The 22,731-nt window shown below is 39.2% G+C and overlaps 2 pseudogenes; one reads left to right on the forward strand and one right to left on the reverse strand.

Moving 5' to 3' along the window:
- Positions 1 to 368: 368 nt before the first annotated feature.
- LOC120287016 lies at positions 369 to 5,095 on the reverse strand (annotated as a pseudogene).
- Positions 5,096 to 8,057: 2,962 nt separating this feature from the next.
- On the forward strand, positions 8,058 to 21,030 carry LOC104428825 (annotated as a pseudogene).
- Positions 21,031 to 22,731: the final 1,701 nt, after the last annotated feature.

Raw genomic sequence — 22,731 nt, forward strand, 5'->3', positions numbered from 1 at the left:
TTGCTGCCTCGACTAGTTAACAAGCAGATGTGGTGCCGAACTGCCCGTGTAGCCTCTGATCCATGATGCTCTACATCCTTTCGTTCGATTTGAGGCAACGCCCATTGGGTGACGTGAGTGCTTCTCTTTGGGCTTCTCATTTTGGCCAGGTGGCTATTACTTTGGTGGTTGTGGGTGGCAAAGATTGTCAAAAGATGACTTTGGTTCATAAAACAGATGGTATAACAACGAAAGAAATTCATTTTTCCTCTGCTGCGTTATACAGGGGTTCACATGGATGGCTGAGCAAGGCTAGCTATCAACATCTTGATAACTGTACAGTTTGTAGCCTTGTAAAGAGGGGTCGAAGTGTGAAGTGAACTCTCCATTCACTCATTTATTCACTAAACTAGAAAAGCAACAACCCCAATATCCATCACTTGCAATTTAAAGTCACAAGCGCAGACTTTGCACAAGAGTTTTCGAATCCGTTCGATGTAATAACCAACAACTTATACAAGGAAGATGGACATGATAACCTTATAGATGAAGTATGGTTAACGAGCACTCGGAGTGATATCAACGTCAATTGAGGTAATCTCAAAAGACTCAATTCTTCCTGAACCGATCTCTGCTGTCAAGCATTCTTTTAGTTCTGACAGAACATGGTTCATGTCCGGCCTTTGGACTGCCATAATCGGCACACACGACATGGCTATTTCCACCGCTTTCCATGCAGAATTGATGCTGAATTGGCCATTTAACCTGGGATCGACAATGCTTTGGATGTCCCCTCTTTCTATGAGTGGAGTCACCCAGTGAAGTATGTGCATGCTGCTGCCCTCTGGACTTCTCATAATGGCCGGGCGTCCCGTGATTAGCTCAAATAAAACTATGCCAAAGCTGTACACATCGCTCTTCTTGCTCAAGTTTCCAGATGTATAAAACCTGAGGATTCAAAAGGAATTATTGCTTTGATTAGGACAATAATTGCCCAGACTGCCTTTACAAAAACGTATCTACAAACGTGTATCCAACATAAACATGTACGAAAAAAATGTATGGGCCTGTTGGGCTGGTCTAAATAAGTACAGTTATTTTGCTTCCTAGGTGGAATGGTCTTTGTATTCAGAATTGGTGGTTCGAGTTGCTTACTCTGGATCAAGATAACCAAGCATTCCTGCTACGTGAGTTGAAATGTGAGAATCATGCTCTGTTGCAAATGCTTTCGATAATCCAAAATCAGCAATCTTCGCTTGCATGTTTTCGTTTAGTAAAATATTGGGCGTCTTTAAATCTCTATGGACAATGGGAGGTCTACAACCATTATGCAGTTACTCCAACCCTGCACCACCAACAAAAAAGAAAACTTAATGAAGTGTACCGTGTTGCTTGACTTGTGGATATGAACAAAGATTTCATCAATCTACTTTATGTACCTTGAGCTGCATCGATGGCGATTTGTAGTCTCTGGCTCCAACTCAAAACATTCGGGTTTTGTGCTGCTTGAAAGTAGAGGATTAAGGAAGTATTCCAATCACAAAAGATAAAATCCTGTTCTCCATTTTATTCATTTGCTGAGAAAGTTAATTTCATTTCCATTGTGCTATAAATGACTATGTCACTTGACCGATTAATCCAAAAGCCTGAACTATGAAAGAACAGGGTTGAGATAAAATGTAAATCGACATCTGTTGTCCTGTCGTGTAGCGAGAGTCCAAGTGATGCTTTATCTGGTTAGAATTTGGAGAAGGAAATATGTGACAAACCTGACAAATGTTGCTGAACATTTCCACGGAACATGAATTCATAAATCAGTGCCATGTTTTCAAATTCTTCGCAATATCCGATAAGTGAAACTAGATTTCTTGGTGAACAACCATCAAGAATTGTGCCTGCACATCAAGGTTTCAGAGCTTGTCATGAGTAGAACACCCAAAAAATCGAAAACATGACATATTGATTCTAGTTGCAGTAATGTTTCGAACCTCTGCATGAAACTCCTTGTAGCCTTGCTTGGATGATCGAGATAACATTTTTACCGCGACTTTAGTGCCATTGTCAAGTCTGCCCAAGTAAACTTTCCCAAATCCTCCCTCTTCGATTATTGGTCCAAAGTTATTAGTAATTCTTATAATCTCAGTGGATGTAAAAAGTTGATTTTTTGACAACCTTAATGTCCCAGTAGATTCTCTGGTAGAGTTTGTAGTTGTAGTAGTAGTAGTAACATCTGGAGAAATGAAAAGGAAATTACATAACCTTAACAGAGTTAAGCAGATTATGACCTTCGGTCTGATATCATATGCCTTAACTGCAAATAGAATCTTCTTGAAGAAGTATGTAATGACTTAAATAAAGAAGAGACCATGTTATGAAAAATGAACCAGAAAGAGCGAAGCGAGTTACCTCAACCAAATGAGGAATTATTCGTGCCTTTATCTACACGAGATGTGGGTACGCGTCGACGCGATTATGATACTATCAACAAATAATGCGTGCATAGGTTTTTTAACGTGAAACAGTGATGCACGAAGCAAGATTATCATGTTCACTTTTTCCGGGCCCGATTGTCGAAAGGGCCATGAGCAATTGGACCAGTCAAACCAGTTTGGGGTTGAAAACCCAACCCGGATTGAGAAAATCACATGTAAAACTTTTGATTTCTCTTGTCTATGCAATACACAAGAGAGTTACTTTGGATTTGTCTTCTTTTGATTATCCACAATACTGCAAGAGCTCCCACTAAAATCAAGACCAGAGCGGCTGCAACTGATGCAATGATTGGAGCAATAGAGATGCCCTTTTCTTCGGCTGCACATTGCTGGTCTGACAGTTGTCTGATTGGCAAAGATTTGGATTTCCATCTAAGCTGTCGAAAAACGTCGATGGTACATGTCAATGCCAAAAGATTAGCACATGAATTCTTGGATATCCGACCGTGCATATATTACATACATAAGTTGATCAAAGAGAAAACTACAAGAGCAGTTATCACTTTTATTCTGTTCATTCTTCAGTGTGATCAGCAACATACGGAAAGAGGAAGCAGATTGTATAGATAATAATCAGTGATTAAATGAAGTGTTACGATAGCGTGGCAATGAGCGAACCTAAGTAGTAACGATCCATCTGTCGTCTTCTTCAAGAGAGTTTGAGGAACAGAGCCATTCAAGTTGTTTCCACTTAAATTCCTGCAAATATCCATGATTAGAAGTTGATAGCCATTTACTCGAGCTAGATGACCACACATAATCTTTCCGTTAAAAGCTCGGTGACTCACAGAACTTTCAAGCTCGGCATTTGTGCTAAAAAGTCTGGCACGGACCCAATTAATGAATTGTTGGATAAATCCCTGAATTTAAGCCAAAAAAGTGCTAAGAAACTTCATATGCATGTACTTATTGAAATGCATAAAACAGGGTAAGGTAGATAATGAACATCATGCTCATGATAAAGAAGCGTGTCGCTTTTTTTTGGGCTTAGTGTCGTCCATTCTCTTTCTGTTCAAATTAAATAAAATGAAGAAAAAAATGCTAATGCATACAGGGATACAACTGCTGTCAAATAGGAGATCGATGTAGCTATAAGTCCTTTCAGTAGAGCTCAGGTTCCTGCACATCAGCAGCTATCTCGATTAGAGTAAAATCCCACTACTTAAAAGTTTTTTTTTTCAATTTTTTTATCCGTCAAAAAAAAAAAAAAAAAATCTTTAACATGGAAGGCATCAATTTAGAGACTTAATTTTCAAAATCTTCCTTTCTTCGCATGATGTATTACCAATCTGTACTATAGTTATTGTCAAGTAAACTTATCTTTCGTCGAGACTTGTGCGGTTCCAATACAGCATTGAGTCACAGAAAATATGTTTTTGTAGACTTACAATGAGATGATTCTTGGAGAACTATCAGAGCTACAATTCAGAACATTCCATGAATACTGTGTAGGAATGCATGGATCACCCTACCAGCTTGCTCTGATCACCCCATATGTTTTGTTGATATCATACATGGCATTGACTAAACCACCAAATAAAGAGCTACGATCATAAGGAAATCAAAGAGTATTCAAGCAAAAACTTAGGTGAGAACATAGATAGATACATACAGTCATCAAGAAAAGTTGGTGAATTTGGAAGCTGCGCCACAGTGAAAAACTCGACGGCATTGAAGAGTGGTGACAGACTAGAGTGGGCTGTCGCATTAACAGTTAGACTCAAATTATGTCCACTTATGGGCAATGAGGCTATGGTCACTGGCTTTAGGTTCTTGAGCATGACAGTTTTCACGAATGTGTCTTGTACATACACTGTGAATTCTCTGAATTGACCCTTTTGCAGTTGCAATTCCACAAAGTGAAAGTACACATACCAGACAATAGTGGAGTTGTCTGAGGTCCAGTACAGACTCAGAGGATCGGTGACATTTTGTGCTTGTGTGGCAGTCATCAAAACTTCAGGTGGAACTTCATAGGCATCATTGCTTGTACTTGTCACGATGGCCGTCAAGTTGCTGACTGACGAGCAACCTCCACTATAAGTCTTAATGTTCCAGATGCGATCATATACATCTTGTGGATGCCTATTAATGCCAACGCCAATCAAATAATCATAACAGTAAGTGCAAGATGATGAACAAGCCGACACAAATTGGTTTGGGAATAACATCACGTTTTCTATTGTTCATGCTTTGCATAATGATATTGCATGTTTAGTAAATGTGTATACAACAACATGTCATTTACAGACTGATGAATGTGGTCAACGTCTGAATATCATAGGCAATAACAAAGAAAATCACCTGTATGCGTGGTTACTCCCTAAATGATATCTCCCTCGGTTTACAAGTGCACCGGAATTGATCTGGTATGTTGAGTTATCCAGTAATCGCAACTCGAGAGCTGATATGAATGGAACTCCTGAGCCGATATTCACCAAGCAAACTTGTATGTAGTCTCTTGGAGGAGTGTAAATAATGTCTCTGTATATCCAAGATGAAGAGTTCATCGTGATCCAATATTTGACATCAATATGGAGGTCAAATGCTGGAGTTTGATCCTTGCCATCATAATTCCCATACCAAAATGAAGCCCTGACCAAATATGTGTTGCCCTTTCCCATTTTTGGCACTAATGTGTAACAATTCCTTTTTCCAATGGGGAAGATCATGAGACTCTTTGATTGTTGTTGGTTGTCTTGATCGATGTCCCGGGTAGACACTTGCATGTTTGTCCTAGAATCTACAAACCTTGTATTGGCCTCGTAGTATATGTTGAGCTGGTCGTTATGATAATCATTAGGTGCGCGACAATCGATGCTTATGAAACCTAAATCGAGGGGTAACTAGAGATTGTCACTTGCTTTTCACCATGCATCACGAATTCAAAATTTAAATAGTGTTATAAATTTCTTGATGCTTTGCAATGTCCCTAACTTTTTTATCTAATTTTTTAACAACTATATCAACTAGAAGGACATTTCAGCAATGAAAATTACGTATTTAAGAACTGACTTGATAATTGTTAGTTGAAAAGAAGTTTTGATGGATAATCGGATGGTAAAGGCATACGTGAAAAGCTTGAAAACAGAGATATCGATTGCAAAAATAAAGTAAGCTAGAGGATGATACACTATTAACTCTCCATTATAAAGGAGGATTCGTGGATGTTTCCTAGAGAATGTAGAACAGCATTAACTTTGCTAAATTCCTAAAGTTGTGTACAAGTTATTGCTATGTGTAATTTTAAAACGTTAAAACTCCTTGAGCTCAACTCCGCTTATATACTCGGTACTCATTTTCTAAGACAAATTTGAGTATGACTATTTTTTGTCTTCTGCTTGCAAGGTCGATTGCCAACGGAAAGAAAGGTAGACACTGAATCATCATCGTGCTGTTTTCTAAAATCCCTTTTATCTAACATCTCTAACTCTTCACAATTCAATGATCACTGTAAGCACGCATGAATGTGAGAGATAGAACCTGGATTTTGTTGCCCACGAGCGAAAACTCCTGGAGCTAGACAACCAACCAAGACATGCAACATCTTCAAGATCTTCATGGCTTATCAAACCTTTCTTCTCATTGATTTCTGCATTTCAGAGAGAGAGAGAGAGAGAGAGAGAGAGAGATCTACCATCTCAAGGCCAAGAAGAACAACATCAATGTTTTAATGAGTCATAAGAATATGTTAGTACTTCACTGAATGCCAGTTCATGGACCGGACGTGCACTTGTAAATTAGTATTGGGGGAATGGTTCCTCTATCAATGGCTGATATATTATTCACTTCAAATGGTCAACTCAATTATAGAGAATGGAAGTTTGGATCTAGTAGAAGATCAACAAAGAATCATCAATTTCATTCGATGAGGTTTCGCCTAGTAGATTAATTGATTATGATCTTTTGGACAGGCAACAAACTTGCAGTTGGAGCTGAAGCCTACCGAGAAATTGAGAGATTATAATATGAAGTCAACTTAGACAATGCATGTTACGTGTCCAAAATTACATTGTCACGCCCCGATCCTTGAGTGCGCGCCCATCCCTCACTAGTCGATTAAATAGTGACGTCCCAGGACGCATTGCCGACCCTTTCATTTCAATACGCAGGTAGAAGCATATAATTAATTTTCAGACAATAAAACAATGTGATAGAAAAGAATAGGACCACAACTCATAACCAAAACGAGCCTTTTATAAAACAAATAGTTTTATACACAAAACCAGGTTGTTTACAAAATTATCAGCTTAACAAAAAGGGAACTGTCCTATGACTCTCTAGTCAAACATATTTGCCGATTATTCAGTCTCCATCTTTCCAAAATCCGAGGCTTCCGGTCCTCCACCAACACCATCTAAGGACCCGAAAATTGTCTCAGCAAGTTCAACCCCCCTAAGACTCGATTATGTAGAAAATATGCCCTAAGGGCTGCCTAAGCACAACCATGAGTAGAGGACTTACTATGGCCTCAGTTTTCTTCATGTAAGTCAATACAGTTTAGATAACTCATCAATCACTTCACCCAATCAGATCGAATCATCAATCAATCGACTTAGTCGATTATATGTTATTGGGACCATCACATGGTCATTTCGATTATTCATTCTCAACTCTTAGTCACGGCCCAACAGGCACGACCTACTAAATTTTCAGCAATGAATCACGGCCCAACGAGCACAACCCAAATTAAGTGGTAATCACGGCCCCACAAGTATAATTTAGGCTAAGTGGTCATCATGGCCCCACCGGCATAATCTAGATTTAGTGGTAATCATGGCCCCATTGGCATAATTTGGGTTAAATGGTCATCACGGCCCCATTGGCAAACTATACTTCGGCGATCTTCTTGATCTAACTCACGGTCTTACACAACAAATTTTTTTTCTAGCCAATTACCAAAGTTGTCCATTTTTGGAATAATGACCCACAATCACTACTCATACTCAAATTGCACAATTTGGTACTCAATTAAATAAACGGAAAGTACCACTGCAATCAACACGAAATTTTGGTCATCGACTATCTCAATTTAATTTCCGGAAAATGAATAATTAACTAAATAAATGCGGAAATTAATTATTAAATGCATAAAAAGCATACTTAGGCCCGTGTTACCTAATTATACGTCGGAATGGGCCCAAAAAATTTTCGAGACTCGTTAAATAAATACTAGAGTCTATTTACTCGCTAATTACACTAACTATCGACCTAATATGCATCGGCAATTAATTAAATTCACTAATCTAATCTAACTAACCACCTAATCTAGCTTAGCCTAAACTAAATAACCCTTCAGCGTAATTAACCTACTAAGTGAGGATTAGTGAGTTAAACTCACTTGTTTTGCGATCCTATCGGCTCAAATCGTCAGGGACGCAACGGGGCTCACTTCTCTCCAAAGCGAGCCTAGCTTTTGGGGCCGGGAACACCTTCAAAACGGGTCAAACTCTTGCTAGAATACCCACAATTTCAGCTTCTGTTTTGGGCTGAAATAGAGGGCAACAAGCTTGGTTTGAGGCGAGGATGGACCGAGGAAGGTTGAGGGGACCAAACTAGGTTCAAACTGGCTTGCTCGGCGGTGGAATGGCGGAGCATCGACTTCGGCTGGGCTCGGGAAACCTCTTGGTTCACGGTGGAAACGGGACAATAGCTCGAGATGGTGGAGGCGCGTGCGGCAAGGCAGAGAGCACGCGTGTGGACGATGAGACTCGTGGACGGCGAACGGTGTTTCGGCGTGGCGTGCGACGGCACGAGGGCTTCACGGCTGGTCTTCTGGGTTGCTGGGTGTCGAGCAGCAAGGGAGGGGGATGGAAAGTTTGGTCAACAACAAATGGGAAGAAGGGGGAACAAGATTTGCTAAGGAGGGGGCCACCAAGCTTGTTCTTATCCCTTTGTTCCCTCAACTTGATCCCCATCCATAGCTGTCTTCCACCAGCAATTTCCAGACCCATTTGCCCCCATCTAGAAGCTTGAATTGGTCCATAAGTCATGGTGGTGGGGGGCATACGAATTTGACAAGAATTCATCTCCAATTGGACACTCATTCTTGCTTAAATCAATCCAATTTGGTCTCAATAAATTCAACCGACACCTCATTGATCAAATTGGTATTTTTTCTTACCAATTGATCCCACTTGCTCCCCAATTTTGCGATAAAAAACGGTCATTGACATTTTCTGGACAAAAATGACCCTACCTCGATTTTTTCCCAAAAAGTCTCGGTTCAAAAAAATCTTTTGAGATTGAGTCGACGCTCCTAGAATTAATTGTGATATGACAGAACTTTCAATTTATGAAATTGGACTCAATTTCGCGGTTAATTTCAATTCGATGCGATTTTAGCGTGACTTAGGCTACTGAGTAGCTTTCAGAAATTTTAGTGCAAATGATCCGTAGTCGATTTCTTTGAGCCATAATGAACCCACTATTGGCTACTTTTGATTGTCGTAAAAATCTCGATGATTCAAATACGGACACAGAGTACCAAAACGATAGAAAAATCAGTCTAGTGCCGATCGACGAGAATTTTCCAATTTAGTGGAATCACCCACGTTTAGCCACACATCTTGGTTGAACCAATTTATCTCTGATTTCTAATCGACTTATATCTTTGCCGTAATGACTTCTAAAGATGAGCACGGTCAAATAGCCGATTCATAGTCGAATTCTCAAGTTTATTGTATTAAAATTTCTTAATGGTTTTCCTAGATAGTCTAGTTATCTCAAAAGTGATCAACTCTAAGAATAACTTTATAGGCGCGTCGATGAAATGCCCGATTAATTTAATTAAAAGCAGAATCGAAAAATCTAGGATGTCATCATACATAATCTTGAAAAGTCCATCCCACTTTGGAATGTCCAAGGCGTTTTATGACAAGTGTTGACACCTAAATTTCGCTATTTTACTTAAGACTTAATAGCATTAAAAGTTAGGAATTAGTTGTTAAAAAAAAGAAGCACTTTCATTTAAATGCATCGTGTATGTTTTCATTATAATCCATTACGCATAGACATTAAGAGCATTTACATAACTAGCACTAATATTAAATCCATTTAAAAAAATCGAAAAAAGAAGAAGACAAAAAAGCAACTTGGCTCGGGCTTCTTTCTTTTTATCCATTTTCATTGGCTTGGGCCTGGCCCAGCCTCCTCCTTTTTTTTTTTTCCTTCGCCGGCTCAACCTTCTTCTCTTCTTCCGCTCTCTTTCCCTCACGCTCTTCACGCTGCAGAAAGAAGAAAAAGCAAAGTACGAGCCAGAGGAGACCGAGGGAGCAGAGGAGGCAGTGGATCGCACAGCATGATCCCAGGGTCGGAGTCAAGCCGGCAAGGTAGCTGGCCGTGACAGGAGCCATGTGCCCTTGCTGGCCGAGCATAAAAGCGAGAGGGGGTTCTCGGTTGGTTTTTGGTCGGGGGAAGCGATAGGAGGATTGAACAGAAGCACCACGAGAGCTTGAGCGAGAGAAGTGCTCGAGAGAGAACTTGTTCTTGAGAGAGGGAAGAGAGCCAAGGAGTGGCTCAACCGTGCATGGGATCCCACTCCCCGACGCCCTTCTTCTGGAACAGCGAGAACCGAGAAAGGGGGAGCTCTTCGGTGAGAATCCAAGACAGAGAGCAAACTGAGAGAGCTGGAGCTTGAAGGAGTGATCCACCATCGTCGGTGGCCCGTCCATCATCCACCATCCGTCGCAGCATCTCCACCGAACCAAACGGTGTAGGTCTTCTCTGCTCATGTATGCTCCATTTTCGTAGGGTGCCGGACCGGAACTCGCGGTTGACCAGTTCACGCGAGCTTCGGTCCCGTGGAGCCTCCATTGATGTTTCTGTGCATACTACTATGCTCAGTAGAAGCCTAAGCTCGAGTTGAGTTTCGATCGAGGTAAAACCGTTTCATTAGTGCATATCATCTGTTCGACAAAATGCCTTAAAGAAAACCGAAGAATAGCCTGTGTTTTAACGCAAGACCGACTCATTTTTGCCCCCTTGCTTGCCTGTATTCATTGTATTTTCGTGTGGTTTATGCGAAATATTTGCGTGTATTCGAATTGACGAAGTCGCGCCGGAGAATGAGTTAGTGGTCATCGGAATATGTGGCCAGCGGTAGCCAACGTCGGTCGAGGGGGATGACCGATGGACGGTGTTGGTCCGGCGGTCGAAGCTGGTTAATCCGGCCGGCGTTGTGCACGGTGCAGGATGAGGAAGCTTCGGGCAGAGAGGGGACATCGTGAAGAAGACCAGGGAAGAAGACGACCTAGGAAAGAAAAAAGGTTAAAAGAAAAACAAGAAATAAAAATGGGTAGTGAAAAGAAATAAAAAAAAAAAAAAAAAAAAAAAATAGAAAGGTTGAAAAGACGTGGGGGGAAGACGTTCGGTGAAGGTGGCGTAGATGAGGCGATAGTGCAGGGGGAAAGACAAAAAAATAATTAAAAATTTTAATTAAAAATATTATTAATATGATAAGAAAAGCAAAAAAGGTTTTTAAAAGTAGGTTTTGTCTTTTGTAGGGTAAGTTCGGGTCATTGGATCAGTCTAGTAGGTCAGATCGGGTTTATCCAGTCCGAACCTGTTTTCCTAGTATAATAATATTAAATATTAAAAATATATAAAAAATTTCAAAATTTACAAAAAATAAAAAATTTGGAAAAATATTAAAAACTCAAAAAATTTTCCGAAAATTCAAAAACTCAAAAAAAATTAAAACATTAGACCCTTTTAAAAAAAATTAATTAAAATTTTTAAAAAAAAAAAAAAATTGCAAAAATCTAGTTCTTTTTTGGAAAGTTCAAAAATTCCTTTAAAAAAATCTAAAAATAAAAAAATCTAAAATAATTAAAATTAAAATTTCCTCAAAAGTTTGAAATTAATCTTTGAAATAATTTTCTCCTAAAAATAGGAAACCTTTCAATTTGGAATTATGTTTAAGTTTGATTAAGTTTTTAGAGCTTTACTAGGTTTCAATTATCCTTAGGGACATATGCCTTTGAATGCATAATATTGATATGTTGATTTTGGCTTCTCTTTAATCTAGTTAGGATTAATATTTATCTTTTCTTTGATGTTGAATTTTTGCTATTTCATGCAATTTATTAATCGCTTTCTTTTGTTGCTAATTGTTATTTTAATGATTGTGCACCCGTATAATCACCTCACGTGTTAGTGGGTATGTATAAAATAAATCTAAACTACCTGACAAAAATCTTTTTTTTTAACACGAACAAGATCAGATATCGAAAATGCACTAATTGATTAATTAGTGTAATCAAGTCCCCGACCTTAGATTCTTTGGTTGCGTAGGAAGTGTGGTATATTCCCGTGTCTCACTTGGTTTCTAGCTGATCCTAATAGGCTAATGACGATTTCTTTTTACGAAAATCTTTAGAATATCTCAATGTCATGTGAGGTATGGGCTTGGGAGAGCCCACGCCTAATCATAGGCTTTAGGTCCATCCTTTAGGCAATACCACTAAACCTACTCTCTCTTCTCAAAGGGTAGGTCGCGATAACAAGGACATATGATCTTACGGTAGATTCCTTGTAGACTCTCCTTGGCGCCAATTGAGACAAATCAATGTAAGAAAACATGCATACAAGATTATAATAATTGAGATGCCCTTAAACTAACGTGCATAGATCAAGTAGAAGAGATACTACACCCATTGCCTTTTTGAGTGTCTCGAGTACTCCTTCAGATCCATTCAATTGAGACGAATCAGCGTAAGAAAACATGCAGACGTGATAATAATAATTGAGATGCCCTTCAACTAACGTGCATAGATCAAGTAGAAGAGATACTCCATCTATTGCCTTTTTGAGTGTCTCGAGTAGTCCATCTAGCCAAGAGCTAACATTGATCTAGGCTTAGTTTTTGACTTGATCTGTTGGTCGCAGAGTAAGAAAAGATTTAAGACCTACACTGAAGGGCGAAAAGAGTTGATGGGATTTTCATCATCATTGTTGGCTTTTCGGGCTTTGCTAGCATAGCGGCTTTTTGATTACTTTGAAAATAACAGTTTATTGTGAGCCACAAATTCTTGAAGGAGTAGATCCCACACTAATGTGAACACCGACTGCCCTAGCCCACAGTCGCCGAGGGCTTGTAGTCTCTCCTCTAGTGGACCTTCGTTGGTGACAATGAAAAGCAAAAGAAAATAAAAAATATGTTACAATTCAATTTTAAAAAAATTGTAAACATTGTTCACATCAATGGCGGTTGTGCCACGTATGATGACTAGTGTCAAAGTCAGTGTTTTTTCTACCAAACTTGGCTAGAAGGAATATATTGGCTAATTGATAAAATGTTTACGATTAAATTGATCAAATTCAAAGGTTTACAATTAAATTAGCATCCATTAATATATTTAGGACATCTTGGAAAATTATCCTATAGAACTTGTTTGACGATCGAGCAAGCAAGAAATTCATGTTGAAGTTGAATTCCTAATCTGAGTCAACTAAAAGGCTTTTTTGTACTTATTATTTTGAATCCTAATATTAATTATATGGCTTTTGCCCATTAGTGGCCAGAGGAATTTTTGGACGTAGCAATCAATTGTGCAGCAATTTTGTGATAAGACATCTAAATCCCTTTGTGAGATTGTATTTTTCAAGAAATCATGAAGGTAAAATACTGCAAAAAATTTTATGGTATAATTGGGGGCTGAAAACATTGAAAGTGTTTGAAAGACTTGAGTATGCCTATAATTTCGATTGTATTTCCGTGAACAATAATGAAATCCTATATTGCTTTCCACATGGAATAGATTGCATCAATCGAACCATGTAAATTCAATATTTGATTTATTTTCTTGTTTCATTTATTATTTATTTGATCACTTGTTTTTTGCAACAATTACATAGACCTATAAAGTATGTGCATATGTTGGAAAAAATCACGAATAAATGGAGCCACGAATGCGCCGATATTGCACGATATCAAAGCTATAAAATGCAATATTGTACGTTCAAGTGATCAATGAATAGGATACTTACGGCATAAATAGGAACGAAAAAAATCTACAATGTACTATATATGCTCCATCGTATCCACGCGTGCAAACTTCTTGCCTTACCTCTTTACTGTCTAAATGCTATCAAATTTCACCGCACACATGCACCATCCTCTTCCTATGTAGATAAAAAAAAAAAGCATTATTGATTTAAATTATTATATAAAAAGTTCGAGTAATTCAAACATTAGTTGCACGTAGTGTTGGATCCATAGGTCCGAAGACCATAAGGGACTAACAATGGTAGTCCGGAAACTTAGCATCCTGCCTGCACGCTCTATTGTTTGAAGAGATTGAGCTTCCTCTCCTTACCCCCAATTGCAGCTATTTTTTTTTTTCTTGACTAATTGTGTCAATTTCCTAAGCTTTTCTCCCCTATAAAGGAAAGAAATATTCTAATTTCTAGATCCTTGGCAATCAAACTCGGTTTGTTGAGAACTATTGGGGGTTCACCCCAGTGGCCACCTTTCCAACTTGGAAGGGGGAGGTGGGGGTTCAAATCCCCACCTTCTCAGGAGGGGTTGAGGTGGGGACGATTTTATTTCCGGAGTGGGTTTCGACTTCCACGCCCTGTAAGGAGACAGGGCAAAAGTCTGAGAGTGAGTGTTAGAGTAGGATTAGAGTAGGACCGACCAAAAAAAAAAAAATCGGTCTATTGAGGCCAGTTCCCACAAGGCCCGGTGCACCCGGCCCATTTGCAACCCGTCTTCTTCCCAAAACCAACAAAGCTTAGTTTCTTCCAAGCCACCACCACACCCTTCCAACGTAGCCCCACCATCTTCGGCCGACATCCCTCGTCGTCAAGCCCCTCGCCCCAATTGATGAAGCCCCATTCAATATGTCTTCCCATAATTTCTTTGTCGCTCCGTGTAAGAGAGGCAGGCATTCCCAAATGAAAACCCACGCAAATTCCAGGTCAACACGACACGGACCGAAGAGCCGGTTCCGGGTCCGCTGGGGCCCATTTCGAATTTTGGGATTGGGAGATACTTCGGGGCCCATCTCATACCTTTGAGAGCAAACTATTTTGATGGCCCTAGCTAGTAGCTATTACTAATACATTTCCATCGCATTGAAGAAGTCCCTTCTCCTTCCGTCTGGAGACTCCGATAGGCTTCAAGAATCTTCTTGATTATCGTTGATTGCCCCATTGTTTTTAGGCGAATTTTGCGGGGCAGTCCGTTGGATATTGTAAGTTGGTCGGTGATCTGTAGAGTTTCGGTTCTGTTGAACAAGTGCTTTGTGATTGAGGGACAAGCGCTCGGGATTTGCCAATCGTGGAGTCTACTCCGTTGCCGATTGTCGATATAGGTACCTATTAATTGCATAGATAATCATTAGATTATCACAAAAATATGTTGATTTAACGTCTTATTTCTCTTTTAATCTATCCGACCATATAAATTGAATAAATGATCAAGATATACTGTTCGGGAAGGGTTTGATCACGAAAGTATATCAGATTTAACGCTTAATTGTATTTCCCTTTTAGTCTATAATTGGGAGAATGTTTGTTATCACGTGTTTTTTGTTATGAAAGCTGTAGCGATTTTTCATGGATAGATGACCCTGCTTACTCAATTCATAGACGCAAGCTGTGCTTTCAAGATCCATGCATTAGAAAAATTCATCAGTGACGTGAGATTAGAGGAAACAGGCGTTTCATACGTTGTCGTTTGTATATTCCGGTTCAGACTAGTGGTGAGTTCCTATTTTGCTATCGATTGGCTAGTCAGTTTGTTTAGAAACCTAGTCACTACTTTTGCTTAATGGATACTTTTGCTTCTTAATTGGATGTTTAACTAGAAATAACTTATCATTCTTTCGGGATATATTATCTGTGATAATGTTCATTGATTTTCAGCATATATTGTCTGTGATAATTTTCAGTGAAGTCATATATAGGTGGTATTTCTTGGACGAAATGTTTTTTTTTTTTTTTTCAATATTTTACGACAAAAGTTTCTATTGGTTCTGACAGGCAAGAGCATACTATTGAATGCACTCTTTGGCACAAAGTTTAGGGAAATGGATCCATCTTCTATGTTTTTGAACCGTCCTTTAGGTCACTCTAGAATTACATATGGAAAAAAAATAAGTAGTTGAACATGGACAAATAAGCTATTATATATCCATGCAAAATCATCTAGTAAATATGCTTGACTTACTTTTCCATCCGTCCCCTCCAAGTCCATAACTAGAGTGCACGGTTCATTCCCAGCAGCTTTGGCGATCCATATTTTGGGACCTGAAAAAATAACAACCTGGCTTTGGACATTTTTCCTAATCCAAATTACTAGAGTGACCTAAAGGATGGTTCAAAAACATACCTTCCTCTTGAAGGATCCATTTCCCTGAACTTTGTGTCAAACAGTGCATTCAACAGCGTTCTCTTGCCTGTCAGAACCAATGAAAACTTTTGTCGTACAACATTGAAAAAAAAAAAAATTTGTCCAAGAAGTACCGCCTATATATGATTTCATTGAAAATTATCACAAGCAATATATCTCGAAAGTCACTGAACATTATCACGGGCAATATATCTTGAAAGAATGATAAGTTATTTTTAGTTAAACATAAGAAATCCAACTAAGAAATATATCTTGAAAGAATGATAAGTTATTTTTAGTTAAACATAAGAAATCCAACTAAGAAGCAAAAGTATCCACTAGGCAAAAGTAGTGACTAGGTTTCTAAACAAACTGAGTAGCCAAACTATTCGATAGCGAGATAGGAACCCACTACTCTGAGCCCCGAATATAGAAACAATGATGTATGAAACACCTGTTTCCTCCAATCTCACATCACTAATGAATTTTTCTAATGCATGGATCTTGAAAGCACCCTTGCGTCTATGAATTGAGTAAGCGAACATTCAACAGGGTCATCTGTCCATGAAAAATCGCCACACCTTTTATAATAAAGAACATGTGATAACAAACATACTCTCGATTATAGACTAAAAGGGATATATAATTAAGCATTAAATCTGACATACTTTCGTGATCAAACTTTTCTCGAACAATATATCTTGATCATTTATTCAATTTATATGGTCGGATAGATTAAAAGAGAAATAAAGTGTTAAATCAACATATCTTTGTGATAATCTAATGATTATCTATGCAATTAATAGGGCACCAAAGCATTTCCGAGAAACTATCCGATATCATCACATGCGCGATATGATGAGACGAGTCCGGAAACAACATGACAATGAAATATGCTCGTTTTGTGATGCACTCTCCAAAACTGGGGTTGGGCAAACTATATTCGGGCTCAGAGCAGTGGTGAGTTCCTATCTCACTATTGAATAGCTTGGCTACTCAATTTGTTTAAAAACCTAGTCACTACTTTTGCTCGGTGGATATTTTTCTTCTAAATTGGATTTCTTATGTTTAACTGGAAATAACTTACCATTCTTTCGGGATATATTGCCTGTGATAATGTTCAGTGACTTTCGGGATATATTGCTGGTGATAATTTTCAGTGAAGTCATATATAGGCGGTATTTCTTGGAAGAAATGTTTTTTTTTTCTTTTTTCAAAGTTTTATGACAAAGGTTTCTATTGGTTTTGACAGGCAAAAGCACGCTGTTGAATGCACTGTTTGGCACAAAGTTTAGGGAAATGGATCATTCAAGAGGGAGGTATGTTTTTGAACCGTCCTTTAGGTCACTCTAGTGATTTGGATTAGGAAAAATGTCCAAAGCCAGGTTGTTATTTTTTCAGGTCCCAAACCACCGAAGGAATATGGATCGCGAAAGCTGCTGGGATTGAACCGTGCACTCTAGCTATGTACTTGGAGGGGACGGATGGAAAAGTAAGACAGGTGTATTTACTAGATGATTTTGCATGGATATATAATAGCTTAATTTGTCCATGTTCAACTACTTATTTTTGTCCATATGTAATTGCGAATTCTAATTTTTTGTACATGTTGAAACGTTAATTTGTTCATCGGGTAGCTGCTGTAGCTTTTCCACTTTTGTATGGCTTTTCTCATCTTACCAACCCAGAAGGTTGATTTACGTGTAGCTGACGCTCATTGAAACTCACCTGATTTACATTTGGTTTGAGTAGGCAGCAATTAGCATTCTTGCAGCTGCTTAACTGGTGTCATTTTTATACTGGACGATACTTCCTTCGAAAAGCAGAGCGCTCTTTTTGCTTTGGTTGTCTCCGATATAGTACTCACAAACATGTGAGGCTTTTGCTTTGCTCTAGTGAGATACTGTTTCTATTTCTGCAGCGTTATCTACGAGGTTGTTGTTTTTGTATTTTCCTAGTGTCCTTTCTAAGCATCTTTTTCATAGATGGTGTCGTTGGGTCGGCCTTGAGCAAGCTGGGAGCAGGTTTCTGCTCAAAACTGTATTCCAGGTATTTCTTGTCTTCTTTTCAGCATCTTTTTCGTAGGGGGGGGCAATTATATTGGCCGTGCACAAGCTGCCAGCAAGCCTTTTCTGAAACCTGTATTCCAGGTGTTTCTTGTCCTCTTGCCTTAAGATAAGCTAAATGTTTAGTTCTAAGAGTTAATGATAAAGTTGCGACTCTTCTTGAAGGCCATGATGCGATTGTTTTGTCCAAGGAAAACAACTCTCGTATTTGTATAAAACAAGGAGGGTTCGTACCTATACTTAATCATGTTTCCATTTCGGATTGTGATGGTTTTTATTTGCTCGTTTTGGTTGCATCTGGTAAGTTTTGCCCATCTGAGTTGATTTTTTTTTATATGCTCTCTGGTTTTTCTTTTTATCCAGACTCCTTTCGAATGTCTAGAAGCTGCCTTGAGAGAAGAAGTGCAGGAGGTGAGGGTTGTTGCATTTCCTTTGGAAAATCGACTTTGTAAAGCCGTTGCTGGTTTCATTTAGTATATTCCTGCAGATATGGGACAATATTCCTAAGTTAGAGCAGCACAAGGAAACTCTTGTCAGTCATTTTTTTTAATGTAGGTGCTCCGATGCTTATATGAGTTCCTTTCGATGATTTGCTTTTGCCTCTAATCGTTGAAATGAAGTTCTACCTAATGACTCTCTTCTGCTTTCCAGGTTGAGTTCATTGCTCTTTCTAATTATGAAGAAGAGGAAGAGCGATTTAAAGATGAGGTATACCTACCTTGCATCCCATAGAAGCACGTTTGGACCTTGAATATGATTGCCCACATTTTATGTCAGCTTTTTTTTTCCTTTCTAGTAAAGGTAATAATTATAACATAATGGGGAAGGAAAAAACTATACAACCCTCGGCTTCAAAAACTTACACTCCCAATGAACATGCTCATAAAGAGTGGAAGGAAGCCGATAAAAAAAGCCAAGCGGCAAGCAAAAGGACCAATGCCAACACAAGAGGTGCTGGCACACCCAAAAAACACCAAGGGCCTACCTAGCCAGTGTGCAAACAGCAGAGGAGAAGATGGAAGGATCCAACTCCCAAAACCGTTGTAATCTTCTATTTCTAGTGGAGCCGTCCACGTTTCTATAGGTGAGAGTATTATCTTGAACGACTTTGAGAAGGTGCTTCTTCATGGTCGAGGTAGAAACGGGCTCACCCCTGAAAAGAATATCATTCCTATTCTTCCAGATGATGTGACAAAGCGCATCAAAGGAAAAATGGACAATACATTTATGGAACTACTAGCGTGCAAAGAAGGTAATGGCCCAAGTTAGCGTTTCCTCCCAAGGCTTGTTATTCTAAGAGAGTCTGCATTTGGTCGCCCAAAAGAAGGCAATACGCAACGTAATGCGACATCCAAAAAATAAATGATCAATTGAATCAAGTTCCTTTTCATAGAAAGGGCAGAATGTATCATCGATCCTACCATGAGTCGTGAAAGGGATTGAGTAAGCAGCCTTCGCTTGGTAATGAGCCAAAGTTAAATTGATGTCGGGGTAGGATGTCATTGTTCCAAATGAAACCATTCCAATTAGCTTAATCCTTCTTTCGCCTTATAAGCTCCCAAGCTGAGGCTATCGAGAACACTTATAAGCTCCCAAGCCGAGGCCATCGAGAACACTCCCAAGGAATTCTCCTCCAACAAAACCGATCCTTAGCATCGTTAGAGAAGGGAGTGACGAACCCCAAGTTGCAATCACTGACTGTATAGCATGGCCGTCCTTAGAAAAAAGGTTAGCCACCGAAACCTGTCTTGAAAGTCCAGATCTATAGATAAGCGAATATGTGAATATTAAGTTCAAAGGACACTGGGTGCCAATTGTCAAACCAAAGCGAAGTGTCAAGACCATCGCCTATCCTCCAGTGGAAGCGGAGTTGGAATTTTGTCATGTATTGTAGAATTTTCTTCCAAGCCCAATAGCACAAAGTCGGCTTCTTTCCCACCCAGAAAAAAGAAGTAATGAGGAGTTTATGCCGGCTTTGTTGTTGTGTCTCAACAAGATTTTCAAATGCCGCAATGGGCGCCTTTTCTTTTGCATAAATCCTGTGCTTGAGTACTGTTTAGGACAAAGCTTCAGTCCTCGTATGCATGAGTTTCGAAATATCTGTGGAAATGCCACTCATCATCGACTGCTATTTCTAATTTCTTTGGGGCTTATCATTGGTCAGTCATCCCTTATTGAGATTGGTGATTTTCACTACTCTTCTGTTCACATTCTTAATCAATTGTAGTTTGAGACGTGTTATGTTTCCATCTCATCTTCTTGTGCTCTGTATTATGGAATTTGGAGCAAATTTGATAAATACTGATAACTCTCGGATGGAGTTTGCCAAATGAATTTTACCCTTTCTCTGCACTAATCTTTTGCCATATGGTTGAATTTCCTTGGACAAACAGGTGGACGCTCTTAGAGGGCGGTTCTTGGATAGTACCGCACCTGGTGGGCTGGCAGGAGATCAAAGGGAGCAGTTCCTGGTTCAGGATTTTGTTTTAGTGCTCAACATATTTGGATGGCTATAAGTACGTTTCATCTATAAAATTTTATGTGGCCCTTATTAGGTATGAATCACAGACTATGCATTTCGATGGGAATGTCAGATCTAAGAGGTGGAAGCAGCTTGAAAAATGGTCACTTCGAGTAAGAAGTTATGGGGGTGGTTTTCCTTGCTTAAAATGCTTCATTTTTTGGGTTCTATTGTACGACTACCACTTCAAGCTGCCTGGAACGTGGAAATATTTTTCCGTTTTGACACATTTTTCTTTCAATCAGGATGTTTTCATTTGAAGTAAGCTTACACAGAGAGACTGTCTGTTGAGGACATCTTATCATATGTTGCTTATTGTGTTTTGTTGTTTCGTCAGTTGGAATGACTAGCTTTCCAAGCAGTCCTTGGACATATTCTGTATGGATGTCTAGGTGAGTTCAAGGAAAGATTTGCTTTTTCTTAGTTCTTTGACTCTTGTTGTGCTTACGTTTGCACAATGACAAACCTTCGTTTGTGGCCTACTTTTTCAGAGTATTGACTTTACAAACATCAGGTTACAAGTTGCCGTACCTGCGCATTGTTCGTCAAATAGGGCCATATAAGACCGAGTACAGTCACGAACAGCCACTGAAAACTCTTCCCCTCCTTCCAAAGGCTTGCCAAATCTTTCCTTGAACTCACCTAGACATCCATACAGAATATGTCCAAAGTGGCTGCTCGTGACTGTACTCGGTCTTATATGGCCCTATTTGACGAATGATGCGCAGGTACGGCAACTTGTAACCTGATGTTTGTAAAGTCAATGCTCTGAAAAAGTAGGCCACGAGCGAAGGTTTGTCATTGTGCTTTGTCCTGTAACTAAGTTCTTTCTTGGTTCTTTGACTCTTGTTGTGCTTGCATTTGCACTCCTTTGGTGGCCTATTAGTTGTTTTACTTGCATCAGTCAGATATGAAGGTTTGTGTCTGAGACCAGAGGCTGATGTGAAAATATGGTCTTGTTGGTAAATAACACTTTGGGCATTTAGGAAACTATTTGTATGTTCATGCCATGCTCACTTTTGACTTGTTATTAGGGGAATTTTACCACCGAATGCATGGATAAGTTTCGTATCATACTTTGAACAGATATCATAATTGAACAAGCCAAATGGGATACGTCTAGCGTACGGGAGATGCTGTGGAGTCACATTGATACCCATGTTGGTTCGGTCCGTGATACCAAGGTCTCTAAGCTTACAAAAGCACATAAGGTAGCATAATGAGTAGAGAGATTTCTTCTTCTCTCGAGCTTCTCTCTTTACAGGTGGAGGGTTTTTCCCCCTTTTTACTTAATGGTGGTTGATGGGATCTGCACGAATTATATCATGTTTTTACAGGCAAGACCGAGGGAAGCATTGTTTGGAATAGTGGAAGCTCTTTTGAAGGGAGTTACTATTGAATCTAACCGACGAGTAAATCACAAACTTAAAGGTGCTTACTACTCCTTCATTAGCTCAACAATCATACTTTATTTGCTCTTTTTCGTACGACGGACTTTCCATAATGTTTCATAACATCCAGCCTTGAAGATCTTGGCTTAATAGTGAATGAAGATCTCGACAGACCTTGCAGATTCCTTCATTAGGCAGCTAATGAAGGAATCTGTAATTAAACAGTTAATGTAAGTGCTTTCAGCAAATTGAAGATCTGCATTAATTGGAACCAGCACGATAAAGCAAAACTCATCTTCCCATGTGCTTAAAGCCAAGCAATTTATGCTCCCGAGTGGGCGTGAGGTTTGTTGTCCAACAATCGAACCAACAAGCTGCTCGAGATTTCTCACCATCCAAACGAACTGCTACCATCGCAGAAACCTTAATGAGTGTCATTCAATCGTTTCAGTAAAAGATCCACAAGCAAACAACGGAAGAAACATGAAAAATATTTGCCGCATGTAAATTTTGCATTTTGCCAAACGAGCTTGTCGTGCAATATCTCGAACATCCTCCCTACTCCTCCAGACTCTATTCACATAGTCAACATCATGGCTAAATAGTGTAGCAAAACGGGATAGAAAATGAAGCACATAAGGATATCAAGTATTATTGAATCTAACCGACGAGTAAATCAATCGCAAACTTAAAGATGCCTACCACTCCTTCATTAGCTCAACGAATCGAGATACTTTATTTGCTCTTTTTTGTATGACATACCTTCTATTTCATAACATCTAGCCTTCCTTCCTTTATTTATTGATCAATCTCATAAGAAGATAGGGCACTGGAGAACTGACTTATGGCCAACATAGTCCCGTGCCTCTCTTTACAGATGGAGGGCTTTTCCCCCTTTTATTTAATGGTGGTTGATGGGATCAATCATTGTTTGGACCAGTGGAAG

This window comes from Eucalyptus grandis, chromosome 8, assembly GCF_016545825.1.
Source record: "Eucalyptus grandis isolate ANBG69807.140 chromosome 8, ASM1654582v1, whole genome shotgun sequence".
NCBI lineage: Eukaryota > Viridiplantae > Streptophyta > Magnoliopsida > Myrtales > Myrtaceae > Eucalyptus > Eucalyptus grandis.